Source organism: Phaenicophaeus curvirostris, chromosome 9, assembly GCF_032191515.1.
Source record: "Phaenicophaeus curvirostris isolate KB17595 chromosome 9, BPBGC_Pcur_1.0, whole genome shotgun sequence".
Lineage (NCBI taxonomy): Eukaryota > Metazoa > Chordata > Aves > Cuculiformes > Cuculidae > Phaenicophaeus > Phaenicophaeus curvirostris.
In genome coordinates, this window is record NC_091400.1 from 8919248 (window position 1) to 8939891 (window position 20644).

Consider the following 20644-nt stretch of genomic DNA (forward strand, 5'->3'; position numbering starts at 1 on the left):
AGAAGGTTCTTATTTTGTGCTTGCGTATAAAACCAAAATCATTTCACCATCCCTGCAAGTGGTGAATTCTGAACGTAACAGCCCTTATTTGTTGTGTTGTTCTAGCAGCCTTGGTCTTGCTAAAAACATGTTGGATGGAATCATCTCTTGAGAGCTGTCCCCTTTAAGGAATTTCCTGATGGTAAGGTGCAGGATGAACTAAGAACTGAGATTTTGAACCACTGGCTCAGAGCTAATCAGCAGGCAGATCAAAAACTTGAAAAATAAATCGGAGAACAGCAGCAGTTTTCTGAGCTTGTATCAAAAGCCGCGGACACTGAATAAATGTTTCACAGGACTGTGTCAGAGGCAAGGATCACATCACATTTAAGAACATGTCCCAGTTGGTTTCTCTGTACCATAAGCTCTAGGTTTGAAATGCTTGTAGTTTTCTAAACATTGCAGTATAAGAATCAGTGAGTAAATTTTTACTCCTTCTGTGATATTATGTTTGCCTTTTATTGAAGAAGTCCAGGGAAAATAGGACTAGCTCATCTTGCCTATTTGCATAGGAAATGTTCTGCACTTGTGGTAGTTGTAGGCTCATATCTGAGGCAGTAAATTAATACCTGCAATCTTTGTTCTTCAGCTAAATTGCTTTGTAGTCCCTTTTTTGGCTTCACACTTTATGTGTAACTTTAATAAGAGACATCTACCTGTACATATATTTATTGCAGTCTTAATTTATCTGAGCATTCTATTAAAATCCACATAATTTTTGCCCCACAGCTAAGAAGAAACCAGATAAATTTTCTAAAATATTATTTTCTTTGGAGACTTACTGCTCTGTGTGTGTATCTCTATGCATTATGGAATATTTATTGCTGTGGTTTGGCTTGTGTATGGGTCCTGGGAAATTGTCATTCCAGGAATTGTCTGTATATTTACAGTGTATTTATTTCCTATTTGAGCATTATCCAGGAGGAAGAAAAGATTATTAGGAACCTGTTCTCTTTTATAATTCTTTTTCTTACAATAGCCACAGAAAAATGCTAAATTTTTGCTTTTCTCATTTTGTAAGGAAGCCATTGTCATGTTGGTGACTCAATCTCGTACTTTTTGTTTTGTTTTGTTGATTTTTTTCACTCTGAGCATACTAACAGCATGTCCAACAGGAGGCTCCCAAGTGAAGTAAAACAAAGGATGCTCTTCTTGTTGTCTCCATTCCTAAATCGAGGGAGTAGTTGGTGAACCACCCCAAAGAGTTTACCACCACTGAGTGCAGCTTGGTCTCCTTGTACCACTGCCGCCTCTGCATCACGGCCGTGGGAGGCCATCAGGGAGGAGGAGGTGTGAAGGAGTGTGGAAAGAGGTGTTCCTCACACCTATCCTTTTCTGTCTCCAAGGGAACAGGACAAAGAGAGCCTGCCCTGAGCTGGTTCTGCTGTTTCTGAAGGGAAAGTGCAAAATTATCCTGAATCTGGTGGAAAAGAGAAAGGCAAGGGGCATCTCGGAAGAAAACCAAGTTGCTGTGTTATCTACATGAAAGTTAGGACAGGAGGCTGGAAGGTTTTCCTGAGGGGAGAGGAGAGATGGCCTCTGCATCCCCTGAGCTTCCCACAGCAGCAGAGCAGGGGCTGCAAAGCCTGGGCTTTGACCCAGTGGAGTGGAAACTGCTCCCTCCTATAATCTGTTTGGTAAGGGTGATTAGCTGAAAGCTGTGCGGCTACTTAGGAATTCCATCACATACAATATTAGACATTTTAAAGTGGCTACAAGAAAGCTTAGCAGCTGAGAAAGAGTGTTATAAAACAGTTTTCCACTTTTTTTATTTGGTATTGCTTTTGTTTTGCACAAACATTCTTGTGGTTATAGTCCTTTTCTTGGTAGCATTTCCCAATGATCTTATTCACAGTAGTGCATTATCATAAGAAAATGGAAAATCTTGTACAGATCAGTACGTGCTGGTCTTCTTGACAATAATAATGAATGGATAATTCTTCTATTTCTCTAGCTCCCTAGATTTAAAAAATTTGGAAGTATTTTAAGTATATACCTTTCTTTTGGATAGATTCTGATTATGGTTTTTTTTTTTACTATAACATGAAACACTTCCATAACAGACTCAGACATTTTCTAGTTTAATATTAAAATGGAAATAATAATAAGCCGCACAGAACTATACGACAGAACTGAGTTTAATCTCCAAAGTCATCATGATCAGAAAGAAGGGTGAGATGCCAGACCTGGCATAACCCACTTCATTATCCCTCGCTTTTACAGGGCTCACACAACAGTGGATGATCTTAAACTTCATAATTGAATAATTATGACTCAGGATGTTTTGCCTTAGGGCATAGTTTCAGCTTTTCCTGATGTGGCAAATAATGTTCTGTGTCATTTTGCATTAAGAAACACAGTAGCCAAGTTCCCTGTTATGCACTGGTGGTTTTAGACTAACAGCTCACAATTGTCTGCAGTATCAAGTTAAAGCACAACCAACCAACAAAACCAACTCTATGGAAAGCAGATATTTAAGGAGATGTTCTCATACCCCAAGTCTGCTTGATGTCTTCAAAGCTTTGCATCAAAGCCTTGTATATTTTTAGCAGAAACAGCGATATGCCTACAAGTAACACCTAGTTCTTTGAGGTGTTTATGTCAACTTGGTATGGAGGTTGGGTTGTTAATACAGCTAAGAATTGGACCTTTTACTAGAAATTGTATGAAGATGTCAAAGAATTCTGAATTGAGCTGTGTATTTATCCAGTACAATTGCTAATGGAATTTATTTTAAACAAATAAATTTACTTTGAGAAATACAGCTGACACTAGAGAACACGTGGCACACCATGAGGTTTTGCATATAGGTTTACTCTTTGAAAAGTAAATGCTATTTCTGTCTGGGTGAAGTGGCTTTAGATGTCACATATAGTAAACTGTAGGACCAGCCTCTATTTTTGTTTCATCACAACAATAAATGACGTGCTCAGGGAGTGCTAGATCTCATCACATCACAGCTTGATTCTTCTGCACTGCTGGTGCATTTGCCAGTGGCAGCTGAGGTGACATTAAACGAGTTTGCTTCTGGAGAAGTGCCCCAGGAGAGGAAAATACGAGAGCTGTTTTGTACAGCTGAGTCACAGCTGCCAATCTGCAGCTTGTATGAAAAAGGCCCAAAACATTGTCTGGAAATACAAGATTAGCAAAAAAATCTGAGTAAATTCAGCAGACTGATTGTCACTTCTCATCTGGGCTATGTCTTACTCCACGCAGTTCAGTTCTGCTTATTTTGAGCATGACGGTTTGTGCCATTCTGTGGTACACATTAGGATCAGAAACATTTCTGAATGACTTCAAAATATATAGAATGGGTAAAATCCTGTAAATGAGGGCAGTGCTCCCTGTGTGAAATGTTTCTTACTATTTGTTACTGAAGCTAAATGGCATATTTTTCTTTTCAAAAATATTACTTTATCTAAATGTCAGCTTTGTATGAGAAGAGAGAGATTTCAGGGAAAAATTCTAATGAGTAGGTGAAAAATAAAATTATTTTGGTTTGGGTCAGGTGAACGTTGATCTCTGAAATACTCAGAAGGCTGAAAGCTGTAATTCCAGGTAGCATGAGGTGCTGTTCTCTGTCATCTGTGTCCAGCTCCAAAGCTGGGTTACATCTAGGTGCAGTCTTCTCCTGCAGTTCAGATGCCACAATTCTGTACTGCGTAGAGCAAACGTGATCGATACCCTCCATTTGAAAGAGTGCATTTCTATCTATCACACACTAGCTGGCTAGAGAACTTGACATTTCTACCCAGGAGCATGCACTACACAAGAATGTGTTATATTATTCAGCTCTAAATTTCCCCATCTTTGCTCTCTGTTGTGTGTTACTGAGTGACTTGACACTTCTTTTTCCAGAAGAGGAAACTGGCTTGCAGGTGTCTTGTCTTGTTTAGCAGGCTGTGGCCAACGTGATTCTTTAGTTGACTTTCCAGCAGTATTAGAAAGTACTGCTCACTCAGCAGTGAAAGCCCAATATGCACTGGAATTAAATAGAATACATGAAATTTGGGACATCTATATGTATGTAAATTGTTTGCATTCATTATGTGTAAGCCTTACTCTAACCTACTAAAAAAAGTCATGTTAAATATGTTCGACCTAGCTCAGTGTTTGAAACATCCCATTGCACTCTGTGGGGAAAAATATTGCAAATATCCTGCTATTCTTTCCTACTTGTAGTTGTGGTAAATGCTGGTATAACTATTACATGTGTTGATGTGGCCACTTAAATAATTGTATATAATAGTAAGTTCCAACATATTACAAATATTCAATATACGTTTTATCTTAAGATGCATACAAATAATATTTTAATTTTCTGGTTCTACTATTTAGATGGACAATATAGGTAGTGGATGAAAACATTTTTATGCCATGAGATTTAACTGTGTTTTCTTTTCTTCTAAATACTGGACAGTGTTTTTTTATGCAAATCCCTCTAACTAGGTGAAAATTTTGTTATGTTTATACTCAAGACAAACTGAATCAAACTGTAAAGTAATATCCACAGGTGTCCATGTTGTCTGAGCATGATGGAATGGAAATATATTTGTGGAAACAGAATTTAAAATATATCAGAAAACCAAATCAGAATTTATCGTTAACTGAGAACTAAAGACGAGGTATGTTTCATAGATAAGATGGGGAGTGCCACTTTTTTTTTTTTACCACATTGGTCAAATAGGAAGTAAACATCTGAGAGAAACAAATGAGATTTTCACAGCTTATGCTGAGCATTTTCCTTCATTCTTTTCATCATTAGCTTTTTCTGGTGTACGTAATTCTGGTTTAGCATATCTTGAGCCTCATCAGTCTGAGTGATGTCAGTTCTTACTATGAGTGTATTTCACACTTTGTTTCACGTTTCATTTTCTGAAAATTGGGCAGGGCATGATTAGGGAAGGACCTGTGTACATAACGTAGTCCGAATGCAGGGAGTTAAGAAAAAAGTAAGTGGGATACTCAGCCGCAGTAAGCTTTGACTTGTTGAGTATAACTGAAGAAAAGAGGACTAGGTAGCTGAAGTGTTAAATGCATGTGAATCTGTGCTGCTCTATCTGTGAATTCCAATGATTTTTGTCCTGGGGACCAGTTCAGATACAAACCTCATTAATTTCCAAGATGAGTACTAAATCGTACAACCTCTACTTTGCAGTCAAAGAAGCCAGGGTTTTAAAAATAATACTGTATTTTTAAATCCCTGCTGGTGCATACACAAACTGATTGTCAGAAATACTGGGTGCTCAACAGGTCAACAGGACCTATTTTATTTTCAGCATAGGAAGAGAGACTACAGCTGAGAATATGTTTTAGGTTATATGTTGTAGAAATTTTTGCTTTTCTCAGAAAAAAAAAAAAGGACTCTGGTACCACCTTCTATAACACAGGAAAACAGATATACTCTCAAATTGTTTTAGCTTGTGTAGTCACTTTGTACCAAAACTGCTGGTACAGTAAATGGAAGATTACGCTTAAGAGGGTGAGTGATTCCACTTTCAAAGAAAATAATTTAATCTACCACAGTGTTAATGTATTTATTTTTATTTATTATTGGATTTTGTTTTTAATGGAGTATGTTTTATGGCACTTGCATTTAAAAAGTTATCTCTAAAAATCAGTCACAACTTTTGCCTTTCTAACTGCAGAGAATTGGGTCAATATTTCCCTCCCTCAAAGACTGAGGAATTTAAAAATGACTTTTGCCTGTAGGACAGGAATGAATGCATGTTATATTAAAGGCCAGTGAAATATAACTGCCAGCAAGTCTTTAGTGTTCAAATCATAAGGTTTGTTCATCAGAACTGAAACTGAAGAGAATCAAAATGCTGATAAGTTATAAAGTGACGCAAATGTTTGAATACTTTTCCAAAGTTATTATTTTTTCTTTTCTAATAAGGTTGTAGTCTTGCAATCAATTGTTTGTAGGTACAAGAGTGTTCCTGTACGACACCAAATTTGTTAATGTCATGTTTTCCCACCTTTTCTATTCGACCATGGACAAAGAAGTAAATGCTAAACAGCCATTTTTTAGTACTTCTATAGGTTAGATTTTTACATTTGATTTGTGTATCTTGGCAATTGTAATAAATAATAAATACATGTATAAATAATAAATAAATAATAAACACATATATATAGTCAGAAAACAAAAATATTCAAACTTTGCCTACTTCATTTGAGTGTTCATAACATGTTAAAGAAATAACCCATGGGGATAACATAATTCTTTTTTGAGCCACGTATGCGTTTGGAAAACTAATGTAATCTATTGCCAAATATAAACGAATTATTTGTTAGGACTTCTTTGGAGCTACAGTCTTTCAGACCATATCCCCAAACCACCGAGCTGCCTGTATTTATTTCTGGTCTCTGATTCCAAGCTGGGCTTTCCAAATTAATAGTCCACACCGCGCTCTTCCTGCAGTTGGGGCATAAGGAATAATTGTATTGAGCAACAAAGCCATGATTTCCTGGTGGTTGAGAAACTGCAAAAATAATCCCAAACCCCTACATTACAACATTTAGTCTAACTAGGTAAATAAAAACATCTTTCTTATCTCCTGATGGTGTTAGCTGAGGTGATGGATACCCATTAGAACTCTACCGAATTCCCGGTGCCAAATCTGAATTGCTTTTTTTAAGCACTGTCAAAAATATTGAATACTAATGGAGAAATAATTCTCCACCAATGCAGGGACATTGGAAAGGAGTTATGATCCAGAAGTTTTTCCTGTGGTACCTTTAAGGACTTCTGTACTACATCTCTATTTGTGTGTGGCAAGGAAGGATCAGAGAATCCTTTCAGATCACCACATCCCACCACTGCTCTTGCACTTCTCAGCTTTGTGGTCATTCAGCTCACCTGTACTGAGACGAGTCTGATCTTTGCTTCACAGGGAGGAATTGCCTCCTCTGCAGTGCACTAGACTTATGTGCTGTCACCTGGCATATTCAAACTGTGCTAGATCTAATGCTGGGAGTGATCCTTACTGTCGCAAAGATAAGAAGGCTTGTTCATCCCCATTTAGATGGGATAGAGAATGTAAACACATCTCTGTGGGGGTGAACAGCATACTTAATTCAGATGTGTTTTAAAGACACATCCATTTAAATAACAATAGTTCATGTATTCCAGAAATTACTTTTTTTGTTACTGATCAAGCAACTACCACAGCCCCAAGTAAGAAAATACAAACTTAACGTTGAAGAGTTTGAGCATTACATACTAGAATATTCCCCTCAACTCCAAGTAAGTAGGGAAAATTAATTAGTGAAATCATAGTTGTCATGCTCTTTTTAAGAAGCCCTGGAGGGCAAGTCCTTGCTTTGCATGCACTGTGATAAATATAGGTCTGTTGAGGAAAGTCATTGAGTTGTGTGGCACCTTTGACTCATAGATCATTTCTTTGTTTTCTTTTGTCTCCCAATTAAGGATGTTGTTGGTTTTTTTCCTGGGTAAATAAATTTCAATTAATGAAATTCCAGCTGTCTCATACATTATGGTGGTGTAAATTTGAAAGCATTTAGCAGATGCCTGTATGAAAATCCGTTAACACATAGCAGGTTCCCTGACATTTAAAACCAATATGTCTCCAGCTGGAACAAATAACAGAAAACAAGTCCATATTCTTGAAAAATTTATGGCATTCTATAATGCAGGTAAAAGATTCATTTGCAGAAAGGGGCATATTGAGGAAGAAAATAAGAATGTCTTATGATTTCAGTTTTGCAAGAGACAAATCATGAATACATTTTGTTGTACTCATTTGCTCTTTATACAAATTGTTTAAGTCTGCATATTAAAAAAAAAAAAAAAGGAGCCAATTAAGATTCCAGGTAAATGACAAACCTGGTTCTTAAGTTTTTACTTAGAATTTATTCCTCGTGAAATCATGTGAGTGTCTTTAGAAACAGTCAGAAATTCTGATAATTTACTTGTCCCTAAGCATTTTAATCTGACATAATTATTAAAACAACTTTAAGAGTGCCTTAAAAAGCCTATTAGTAGTTCACTACTTAAAATCCTGTGAGCAAAGTCAAGCTTGAGGACAATGTAAAGGAATGGGAAAGATGACCTTGGCTTGCCTGAAGCTTGTGATATTTGATTTGGAAACAGGCCATATTAGAAGAAAGCAAGTAAAAGAGATCTGTGCATGATGCCAATATGCACAGAGACTGTGATGTAAGAGTATGGAAATATACTTTTAGAAGCTTGCTCATTCTGGTGAAATAATCATTGCATTATGTGCTTTTTTAAATGCCTGTTTTCACTTACCTGTATTAAAAAACATTTTCTTTGGGAGAAGAGCGAAACTGGCTGCTATATGGAAAATAATCTTTTTGTTCTTTAGTATTCTTTCTTAGTATTTATATGGTAGAAGCAATAAAGCTGACTTTTTATACTGTTGTGCAAATTCACCACTATGCAGAGGACCAGCATAAGGCCCATTTTCCATCTGAATCCCCTTACATCTCTAGACTGCAATTTAAATGATGCATAATGCCTGTGATTACATCTGTAGCGAAGGGATGAATTCTTTAATAGAAAATATTTTGTAAAGCTGTATCTGTGTAAGATTCTTCATTGCATTTCTATGTTTCACCATTATTTAAGTTATTGCACTGTCAGTGTCTTTAGATTTGAATTTGCCGTGGTTATTTGAAGTCTGTCAGTTGGAAGGCAAGTTCTAACAATTTACTGAGAGTGATTTTCCTTTAAAATAACTAACCTATGTCCTAACCACATAGAGCCACAATAGCATTCCAGGAGCATACTCTTCTATTTTAAGGGTTTAACTGCAAAGGTAAATCACTGTGTAAGGTAGATTTATACAGAACAGTGTCTGTGGAAAGGCAGTGACTGCAGGTCTGCTAAAAAGTTGTTTAGCACATAGCTTCCTTAAATGAAGATGTGGATTGTCAGATCAAAGCAAATGAAAGAAACTAAATGTGGCTGGGGATTTTGACCCAGCTGAAGCGGCTGTCCAGAAAAGCCTTCCATTCCTGTAAAGCAAAAGTGCTGTGCTTCCCTCTGACTGTGTCATTGCCACAATCCTGTACTTGGCTGTCCTTTCTGTTGTAAATTAGAATAGATGAAAGCTGTCGAGCCAAGCCAGTGATGGAGGCTAATTTGATGTGATATAATTGATGAACTCTAAATCGTCCCACTTCTCTCTCTTGAAACAGTCTGACTGGAGCTCAAAGTGCCAGAGTATTTTGATTTACACTCTGTCACTTCTATATTGAAAGTCTCAGTGTGGCAACAGCGAGGGATTAACTTCTACAAAGTATTTTTTTTTCTGATCTGTAGAGTATTTACACACACAGACTGGTGCAACCTCTTGTAGGAACACTATTGGGAACATTGCATTTCCATGTTGATAGCTGGATTGTGCCCAAAATTGTTATCAAGGTAGAAAGAATAACAACCTGACTTCTGCTACTACAGATACTCTAGAATTAGTGTTGCACTTCTTATTTCAGAAGTGAGTTTTAGACTGTAGGAACAGAATAGTTTGAATCATAGAATCATGGAAACATTTGGGTTGGAAGGAACCTTAAAGATCATCTAATTCCGTACCCATGGCAGGGACACCTCCCACTGGATCAGGCTGCTCAATGTCCCATCCAACCTGGCCTTGAACATCTCCAGGGATGGGGCAGCCACGACTTCTCTGGGCAATCTGGGCCAGGGCCTCACAACCCTCATTATGAAGAATTTCTTCCTTATGTCTAATCTAAATCTTGTCCTCTCCAATTTATAGCCGTTCCCCTTAGTCCTGTCACTACATGCCTTTGTAGTGAATAGGGTTTTTAATGCTTAGAAGCCCTCTGTTTCTGAAGTTGTGATGTAGCTTAACCATTTTAGGAGATCAGGCAGGGTTAGCACCTTCATGACTGTAGCTTAGTAGGTAGCCGTTCAACTCTTAACATAATTCTGCATTAAAATATTGCAAGCTTCAACGTACTTATCTCAGTAGTTTCTTGTTACTGCTACTTCCGTGTTCAAGGTGCTTAAACTCAGAGCAAACTGCCTGGGTTTCTTGGCTTCTTTCAGAGGTAAGGGATGGTCAGTAGCCTTACTTTCTTAGGTCTATAGCAGGAATGAAATGCTTTGCTATCTACATATCATTCAAGTATTCGTGAGCAATCACCATTAAAAGGTGTAACATCTCACATCTGCTAAATCAGTCATTTCAAACTTAGAAACAACATGAACAAAGGAGGGCTGCTTTAATTCACATTATTACTCTGACCAGAGAGCAGAACTGCATCTGTTGCAAAGCCATTTGCTCACCGGCACAAAATTAGATCTCTGTGGCCACGTGCCATTCCCACTAGCAGCGTGTGCCAAGTTCTTGCTGACCTGAATGTACCAGGTATTGTGGGCAAATCTGTGAACTCTGGAATATTTAGTTGGACATGTACACAGATTTCAGTTTGTTATCCTAGTTTTATGTTGATAAGCTATCCCTTTTCTATCTGGAAATGTGACGTGGACAGGATTCGTTGTGAGGATTTTCTATACATTCTGACTGACCAGACTTTCTTTCCATGCTCCCTGATCCCGGGTATAACTTTAAACTATGGCTTTCCTAATGATTCATAATTGTGTTGTTGATGTGAAAAATACTGGGGTTTAGAGCTTCACCTGGGTGGGATAAAAGAAATAAAAAGGCTACTGATGTTAGGGTAAGCCTCACTTTTAAATGAAAATAGAGGCAGATCACCAAGTAACACAGCTCAGCTTTTGTAAGTATTGTCTAGGAGAGCTTTACTCACCCAAAACAGTGGCTTAAGGTAGCATATTGTGCCTGTTCAGCTTGTAATGGCAAGACTATCCAGCTCCTTACACACAGGTAGATCAAGGTATTTCCATTCTGAGACAGGAGGACTACTGGTAAGTGTATCTCTTTTTAGTCCCCTTTCCAAGGCAGTGAAAGTTATGGTTGTTTTGCTTAATACTTTTAAGAATTAAAGCTTGAAAGCATTTAAAGGCATCAGTCAGTCCTGGTATATCTCCAGTTTACTTTCCTTAATAGTAATGTCATTTGTGCTTTAAGTAGCTTCTAAAGTACTACTTTAGAGTAGCGATATAATTGGCAATAATGCTGCACTTAAAATGTTTCATTTACATTGTCACGTTATCAGTGTGCCAGTAATCTCAAATGGTTTTAAAGAATTAGAGGTAACAATAAAGGTAAACTTCACCATTGTTGTAATCCAGCCCAGTTTTCCTGCTTGGTATTTTTTATTTATTTTCATTAAACATTTTTAGTTTTATGATATATGTTCCAATTTAATTTTAAAAAGAAGTAAAAGGAATATAGGGAAGAAAAATAAATATGAAACTTGGATTCAGTGGTGTCTGAAAAACATTATAAACATTTTGAACATCTAAAGTCACTCTGGTCTAACGCTCGGGAATGTTTCAGAAACTTCAGCTTTTTCTAAGTTGGCATAGCTCCAATTCAGTCATTATAATTTGGACTCTATGTTTTCACATCAGTTCACATAGGAAACAAATCCAATGCCTGCCCTTCTGGTTGCCTTGCAGGTTAAAATTGTATTGATGTGATTTGCAAACTAAAATGTGTTTATCCTGCACTTGAACCTCTCTTTAAAATAATAGTAGGTACCCCCCATCTTTCTGACTTTGTATGTGCTAGGAGAAGAGTCTCTTTTAAAAAGTGCTTTAATTAAAGCCTCTTTAAAAGTCTGCTAGTACTAACTGTGAAAAAGGGACACAATATTAAGCAGTAATGTAGAAAGATGGGATTGAGAATACTAGTTAACTGGTTAAATCAGTTCTAGAACATTTAGCGAATTGGCTAATGATTCAATTGATCTCAGAGTCTCTAAGGGTTATCCCTGAAACTTCAGCTAGGACAAGTGAGTTTATAGTCATTCATTTTGAAATGGGAGAGGTATATCAAGTGGTCTTCTGCTAGAATCTGATTCTGGTATTGATCTAAGATAAGGACCGTGGTTATTGCATGTGTAACTGTTATTGAAGTAAGAGAGACTGCAAGCATACTATAGGACAGAATTATAATGTGTACAAAAGAAGGTGGCAGAATATGAAATAAATGACAGGAAAGCTGCAATTCCACCGTTCTGTAATTAGCAAATACACAGTTTTGCACTGAGAAAGAAGTAACCAGCTGCAAAAAAAATGTTGGGGGAAATAGACAATGAGCTGGTAAGAATATTCAAAAAAGAAGAGGAAAGATCGTCAGTCAGAAGGGAATATATGAATTCTGACACGCACACAAAAAAAAGAGACTAAGCTTATAATTCTATATATTTAACAAATAAAGAAAATCAACTATGATCACCTTCCAAACAGATCCCTTCTGAGCTGACACACAGCTGCATACCATGCTGCCAATGTTCAAAGCAATTCCATAGATCATTTTCTGAAAGACTGTTGAGTAAGAAAGACTGTCTCTGCTGTTTTTGCTTTCACATCTTCTACTGACAAAGAATGGGTCCCGTCTGGATCTTTGGGAAGAAAGGGTCAGGTTTGGTGAATAGGATGGGTGCTCAAGCACAGGGATATTGTTACTAACTAAAAACTGCTTCACGAATGAAGTGTTGTGGGCTTGTGCACAGCGACATTTTCCAACTGAGTGTAAGCAAATGTCTCTATTTGAACACAAGTCCATTCATACTGAGTGAAGTGATTTGTTTGAACCTTGTCTCACCGTGACAGGTTAGCGCATGTTCTATAACCATCCCTTTGTGTCTCCCCTCCCACTCTTGGTTCCCAAGCTATAGGTGTTTTTTGTCTTAGATCTCACCATTCTGCTGTGGTAAAGATGCTGACATAATGTTATGAACAAAAAATTCTATAAGGCTTGCCAAATGATCCTCCTATTTTTTTTGTGTAAGGTTTGGGACCCCACTTTTTGACAGAAGTGTTCTGTGCTTGGAGAGTACAGAAGGGAGCACTGAAAGTGGAAGCAGAAGTAGTCAGATAATACCTACCCGTGTTTGTTTACTGTTGAGAAGGTTGAAAAGAAACTTCAACTTTATAAAGCAGAGAGTTTTGGTGGGGTTTTTTCCCTGAGTTGTAGACAAGGAATGCTCTCCACTATGGACAGGACAAGAAGCAATTGACTTAAATGTCAGCATGGAGATTTAATTTAGATTTCAGAAAAGACCTTTCCAACATGGGGATCAACGTGTGCTCTGGGCTTCTGGAATGACTGTGGGACCTCCATCACTGGGGTGATTTTAAGAAATGTATACATCTGCTAGGAGGATCATAATCACACTGCAACCTGCCTTTGTGCAGGATCAATGCACAGAGTTGGACAAAGTGATCTCCTGAGATACCACTTATTCCCAGTTTCTTTTGTTAGAACATATGTACTATCTTTAAAGCAATCTGAATTGCTATAGGAAGAGCCTAAAACTTTATTTCAGAGCTGGGAATTATCATCTTGACATCTGTTGTCTAAGGTGAGTAACTAAAGCAGTTTTTAACAGTTGTGATAATAATATACATGTTGACTCATTTCAAAAGCAGTAGCTTAATAATTTGGATAGGACACTGAGATTTTGTTAAGACAAGATAGTTTCATACAGTGTCTGTATCTCTTATAGAGATGGCGCTTATGGATAAAGTAACACACTGTCAGTGTTGGTAATTTTTGTAGAAGTCATTTTGAAAAGCATTATTTATGTGACACCATTGTAAACGAAAGGGTTCCAAGGAGTCGTCAGAATAACATGATACTTCAATCTCTCCATCACATTCTGAAATAATTCGTTTTAACATGTATTTTAATGTATTCATTTGTAAATAATATTCCTTGGGAAAATACAGTAGAATGTCTTGCTAAGAAACATTTTAACATATTTAATTTGTGGACCTGGCTCTCTGTTTCTGTGTACGAAGAATTAATTTGCAGATTAGCTATTTTTAGATTTTTTCTGTGAATTAAAAATAGCTCTGCTAGCTAACAACAAAATAATCAAGAGTTTGCTGAAAGGATTTTTATTTTTTTACTTGAATAGGAAGAAGAATGTAATTCTAGGGTTAGTAAGGTCTACAGAAAGACTTAAGTACCTCTAGAGGAACCTATAAAATGATTATGGTTACAAGGACTGTGTAGATGTGCAGAATAGATTCATAGTGATCTAAGAGAAAGAGATAATAGGATTAGGTCTTGTTTAGCACTTCTTCAATTTGAAAGCAGTGGATTGAATTTTGAGCTTATTATTGATTCTTGGCACCCAACAAATCTTCCTCTGCTGAATTAATCTCTAGGGAAAAATTCTGAAGGATTGACCACAACTTTATTGTAACATGAGGCTCCACAGATCACTGACAAAGAAGCATAAACCAGGGTGCCATTTCCATTATAATAAGCAGCATTTCATACTCTGAATGTTTTAGAGATAGGAATTCTATTGCAGAATCAAAAAGGTCCATAACCTGAAGTCACAGTAGATTCACATTTTGCTCTTGCTTGCTAATGTGCAATACATTAAAAGTGTGTTCTTTGGATCCAGCAACAAAATGACCTTTTCAGGGCTCATCTTTTTTTCTCATTTTTGATTTGTTCAAGGGAAATTACAGACGACTGGTATTTGGTTTCCAAAAGGGATACATAAAAACTTGACCTTTTGGAACTGTTATTTTTTGGGATGTGTACATTGTATTTTAAGTATGTCTTAGCTGTTGTTTGCTGGACTATGTCTAGTTTAAATAACCCTTCATTTTATTCAGTGTAAAGCTAGGACAAGAAGTATAACTCCTCTCATTTCTTCCCATGACAGACCTTTGCACACACTTGAGAGCACTTTTTCTTCAGGCAATTTTAAAAGAAAGTGGAATGGAATAGGCCCTGATATCTTAGGAAATTTTCATAGACTCTGATTTGCAGTGAAAATAGCACGTAATACTATGCCCATCATAGTAATATCTCATTGCCTACCTGAATGCACTCTTCTGTCAGGACACTTTCCACTTAACAGAGTGGGAAATGAGGCACAGGGAAAGCAAGTGATCAGGATTGTCTAGGAAGTTCATGATGGAGAGAAGGAATGAATCCAAGTTCTCAGACTGCTGTCGTAAGTATGGTTATTCCTGCTGCTTCCTTTCCTAAACCAGCTTTTGTCCACCTCTTGAAGTCATTGTATCTCCTGAAATGATGGCTCTTATTTCATGTAAACCCCAACAAAATAGTTTGAAGACTGTGGAATACTTTGCCAGTGAAATCAGTGAATTTGGAAATTAACCAAGTCAGATGGGTTATTCAACCTGTAAATAAGAAAAAGCTGACCTTTCCAGCTATGTAAATAGCTAATTTAATTTGAAGAGATTTGTAACACCAGGAGTTACAATGAGAGAAGTTACAGAGAAGGGAATCTTTGTCTTCTGCAAATTAGAGCAAATAATCAGAGCTGCATTGAAATATCACCATATTTAATTCTGGTTGAGAATGAAAATTTAAGATGCTTGAAGAGGACTGAATTGTGTTTCTAACTAAAATGCCTGTGGTCCGCTTAGACCTGTGTAGTCATTTAAACCCATTTAGTTTACTCCTATTGATTAGAAATAACAATAAGAAACCTCAAGACTATTTGATGAATGCATGACTTGCCCTGCTTATAGACTCTTCCTGGTTTTGCAGAGCTGTCCATTTATACATATATTTAACTTTTTTAACCCTTGGAGTTCGTCAAATGCAATATGATCACAGATTAGTCAATGCAGCTGCCTACTAGGTTTTGATATTTTTCCTCATTGAAAACTCTTTTCTTATAAAACTTAGATTTAATGCTTGGCATTGTTAACACTTCTGTTGTAGCCTTCTGATATTATTCACATCAGCAGTTCAGAGCACAGAAACAGGAGAGGAGACCAAGCTGTAACTCCAGACAAATCAGAGCTGAGTAATGAATAAGCAGAATAGGAAGTTCAGGTTAGAGAGTTGGAGAATCTTTGTAGGAGGGTAGTGCAGCAGTGGACTGAACAGCAATTGCCATAGAGATTACAGAATTACCAAAAAAAAAAAAACCAAACCAACAAAAAAGAAAATGTAAGATGTGAAGGAAGAAAAGCTAGGAAACGGAGGTACTTGTACTAAGCATAGTACCCCATGTGAGGTCTCGTGAGAGTAGAGCAGAGTGGGAGAATCTCCTCTCTCTCCCTGCTGGTCACACTTTGGAAGCAGCTCAGGGTACTGTTGGCTTTCTGGGCGGCAAGCACACATTGCCAGCTTATGTTCAGCTTCTCATCCATCAGCATCCCCAAGTCCTTCTCCTCAGGACTGCCCTCAATCCATTGTCTGCCCATTGTGCTTTGGATTGCCCTGACCCAGATGCAGGACCTAGCACTTAACCTTCTTGCACTGCATGAGGTTTGCTCAGACCCATGCCCCCAGCATGTCAAGGTACCTCTGGATGGCGTCTCTTCCCTCCAGGATATCTGCTGTGCCACACAGTTCAGTTTGCTATCGTCAGCAATCTTGTTGAAAAGTGCATTCAATCCCACTGTCCACTCACTGTCAAGGACATTAAACTGTGCTAGTGCCACTTCCCTGAAGAACACCATTCATCACTGGTGTGTTCTTAGACATTGAGCTGTTGACCACAACTCTCTGAGTGCGACCACCCAGCCAATTCCTTATACACAGACTGGTCCATCTGTGAAATCCAATTTAGAGACCAGAATGTCATGTGGGACAATGTCAAATGCTTTTCACAAGTTCAGGTGACATCAGTTGCTCTTTCCTTATCCATCAACACTTTAACCCTGTAGTAGAAAGCCACCAAATTTGTCGGGTATTATTTGCTTTACTGCAAAGGCGCTAAACTAGCCCATAAAGGTGCCAAACGTCAATAGAAAGATATTTGAAAGGATTTTCTATTCATCCTATTATGGCACTTAAATGATCTTATCCTTTTCAGCTATCCTAATCTATCATTCTCTCAAGAATGTCTATTACTGTACTACAAAGAGAAAGTACATCTGTCCTAGTTCCTAACATCTCCTGTACTATATTAGGTTTTGGAGGGTTTTTTTTCAATTAGGGCTTTTCTGGACAGTTATGGTGGAAGGTGAAGAGAAGAGCATAGAAAGAGCAGTACTAGTCAAAAGAACAGTATCCCATTCCATGTGAGAGACAAGGTCTTAAAAAGGAGGAGAAAGGGAGAAAGGTAAAGAAAGAGAAAAAAAGAAGAGAAAGAGAAAGAAAAATAGAAAGGAAGAGAGAAAGGGAAACAGAAACGAAGAAGTCTTCTTAAAAAGCAGAAGAAACAAAATGGTAACACTTCCTAAAATACAAAAGAATTGAAACATGTCAGCCTGGGAGTTTTGAAATGTTGTGTTCTGTTAATGTTAAATCATTGCAATATGTCTTTTACATTGAATGTTTTATTGTACATGAATGCATGAATGGGTGTTAAAATATTTTGAAAGTACATCTAAATGTTATCAAACTAAATTAAAAATTTAAATGACAACAAATAACATTTCTGCTTATATGAGAACATTGCAACAAATACATTTTCTCATTGAAGATTACAGAAGGTGCTATGGAACATTTGAATTCACTCCAAACTGCATTGATCACAGGAGAAGTATTCCCCGTGAGAATGTTTTTGATCAATGGCAAAATTGAATTGTATACCCAGGCAAATACTTCCCTGTGATATACTAATAGATAGAGAAGCAGGTCCTTTTTCAAAGGTGCTTATTTGACTAGCACACCAAACCTCAAAATTAACTTGATTTATGGGCAAAGACATCTACATGTCCATGGAGAATCAAATGAAATGTATAATTCCATGGCAAGGGACTAATTATACCAAAATGGCTGGGATTTTTTTTAAGAAATGTTCACAAATTATATGGGTTTTATGTGAGAAATTGAACTAATTTATGCTATCTTAACATCTTACTGTTCTTCACTGATGACAAATATAATTCTACATTTTACAAGAAAAACTCTTTAATAGGATAAAAATTCATACTTTGAAATTGCTGCAGAATAATAGAGATGCCTAAAAAATTAATCTTGTCAATATTCCAATACACTTGTATTTAATGAGATTTAAAATTATTGTAGACTTTGAAATCGATTGTCTGCTCAGTCAGATAAATACTCATTGAATTTCTCAGTCCTATGCTGGGAAAGTACTGCTTAGAATTTCCCTTAGTTTTGAAGTGAATATTTAGGCATGTGTTTAATTCTGGATATTATAAATTGAATGTGTGATTAAATTTTCCAATATTACATGTTAATAATGTCCATCTATTCTTTGTCTTGAAGTAAATATGCCTAATTACTGAGGAAGTATGTATTTCTCTTTTTATTTGTATGCTTTTTAAAGGCAGTAAATTTTTTTGGATATGAGGGTGTAACACCAGTGTAGTTCCACTTTCCGCTATCCCGTGTTTATTCTGTCTCAGCTGTAATGAAAACTATGTGGTGTTTTAATCTGCCTGACTGCTGAGGAAAGGTAAAGAAGAGTTTTTTTCGCTCTTCTCAAAATGTTTGGAGAATTTCCCTGTTTCTTGGCCTGTGATTGAGCTTAGGAGATTTCTCCATTCCCACATGGGCTCCAGGAAAACAGCATGTATCTGAGCACAGGGTGGCACGCCTGAATGCCACTTGCCATGTGATAATCTAACAAGATTTGCTATAACTGGAACTTTGTCCCGGTTTTGATACAGAGACAGTTGCAGATAGTGGGAGTTAGCGACCTTTTCCAGCCACAAAACTGATTTTAAACATCATATCTTCCTGTATTTCTCCTTGCACATGTTAAAATGCTGAACAAAAAGAACTGGTATTTTGAATAGAGCACTTTTTGATATACAAGTGCTCAGCTGCCAAACTCAGAAGTATTTCATAGGCAGCCAAGCATTTTAAAGTTTCCATTCTTGTTTACATAGCTAATTAAGAATCTTCATAGTACTCTTCTCAAATGACACAGTATCAAAATTACAGTCACTCCCTTGTAAATGAAAAGGTTATACTGAATGTGCGACCAGGAGCAGAGATGAAGAAACCTGCTAGCCCTAAAAAACAAAGAAGAATATAAAATTACATTCCTTCATAGTCTGTATTAAGCAAATCTTTTAAATAACTGTTTTTTGCATTTGGAGTCTAGGTTATTCTGCTCATTTAAATACTAAGTGTTCTGGTTTCATTTGGGATAGAGTTAATTTTATTCCTAGTAGCTGGTATAGAGCATAGCCAGGACAGCTGACCCAAGCTGACAAAAAGGATATTCCAAACCATAGAACGTCATATTCAGTGTATAAAATGGGGTATCTACCTGCCTTTTAAACACCTCCAGAGATGGGGACACAACAACCTCCGTGGGCAGCCTCTGCCAGTGCTTGATAACCCTTTCCGTAAAAAAATTTTTCCTAATGTCCAATCTAAACTTCCCCTGATGTAGCTTGACGCCATTCCCTGTTGTCCTATCACCTCCCACTTGGGAGAAGAGGCCAGCTCCCTCCTCTCCACAACCTCCTTTCAGGTAGTTGTAGAGAGCAATGAGGTCTTTCCTCAGCCTCCTCTTCTCCAGGCTAAGCAACCCCAGCTCCCTCAGCCGCTCCTCGTAAGACTTGTTCTCCAGCCCCTTCACCAGCTTCATCACTCTTCTCTGGACACGCTCCAGGACCTCGATGTCTTTCTTATAGTGAGAGGCCCAGAACTGGACACAGTATTCAAGGTGTGGTCTCAACAGTGTAGAGTACAGGGGGAGAATAACCTCCCTGGTTTTGCTGGCCACACCATTTCTGATACAAGCCAAGATGCTGTTGGCCTTCTTGGCTACCTGGGCACACTGGTGACTCATGTTCACCATCAATCAGGAGTGTTTATTACTAAGCTGCCAGCAAATATTTTTTTTGCATACCTTTTATTATTTTGAAGGCTTTTATGAACAGAACGTCACAGTGCTAGTGTCATTTACATTCAAATACCAGTTGCTAATGTTTTAAGCTTTCCAGAAATATGAGAGAGAGAAAAACTCTAAGAAAATGAAATTCAGATCTTTTCTAATAAAACATTTTCGCAAGTGTTTTGTCTCTTCAAAATGCTGTGACATCCTGTTCAGTTGACGGAGCATACGACTTTAATTGCACGACTCATTCACTTTAAATATTTAATAATGCTTTTAGTAGTTGCACTGAACCAGTGAAGTAAGATCTGTAATATCTACTGCTGGTCATCATTTTTATTCATCATGGTTTAATAAGCATTATAATTACAGATTGAGGAAGAAATATGAGTTAGCTTTGTGGTTTTGCTTGAGACTCTGTGCTTACTGGTGTGATTGAAAGGGATTATACGAACTCTATGAGCACAGCTGATTGCATTCAAATACACTGATGCAGGCTTCCCAATCCCAATATATTATTCTTCATATATAAGTAACTTCAGGAAAGATACTGCATAAAATTATGAGTCCTGACACTATTAACTCCATCTGGATAAGTAGTGAAGTATGAAAATTTGAAGGCCAAGTGGACTTGTTCTTGGCAGGTGTTCTAATGCATGCATTATTGGTGGAATTAGATTTCAACTATTTTTACCAACAATTTCATTTATTTGCTTGCAACTTGCAC

At 37.3% G+C, this 20644-nt stretch overlaps 1 protein-coding gene across 4 annotated transcripts in view; it reads left to right on the forward strand.

The window, feature by feature from the left end:
• The window catches only part of ATRNL1 (attractin like 1), a 491214-nt gene that overhangs the window by 344156 nt on the left and 126414 nt on the right, over positions 1-20644 (forward strand). The gene's annotated exons all lie outside the window — the stretch shown is intronic.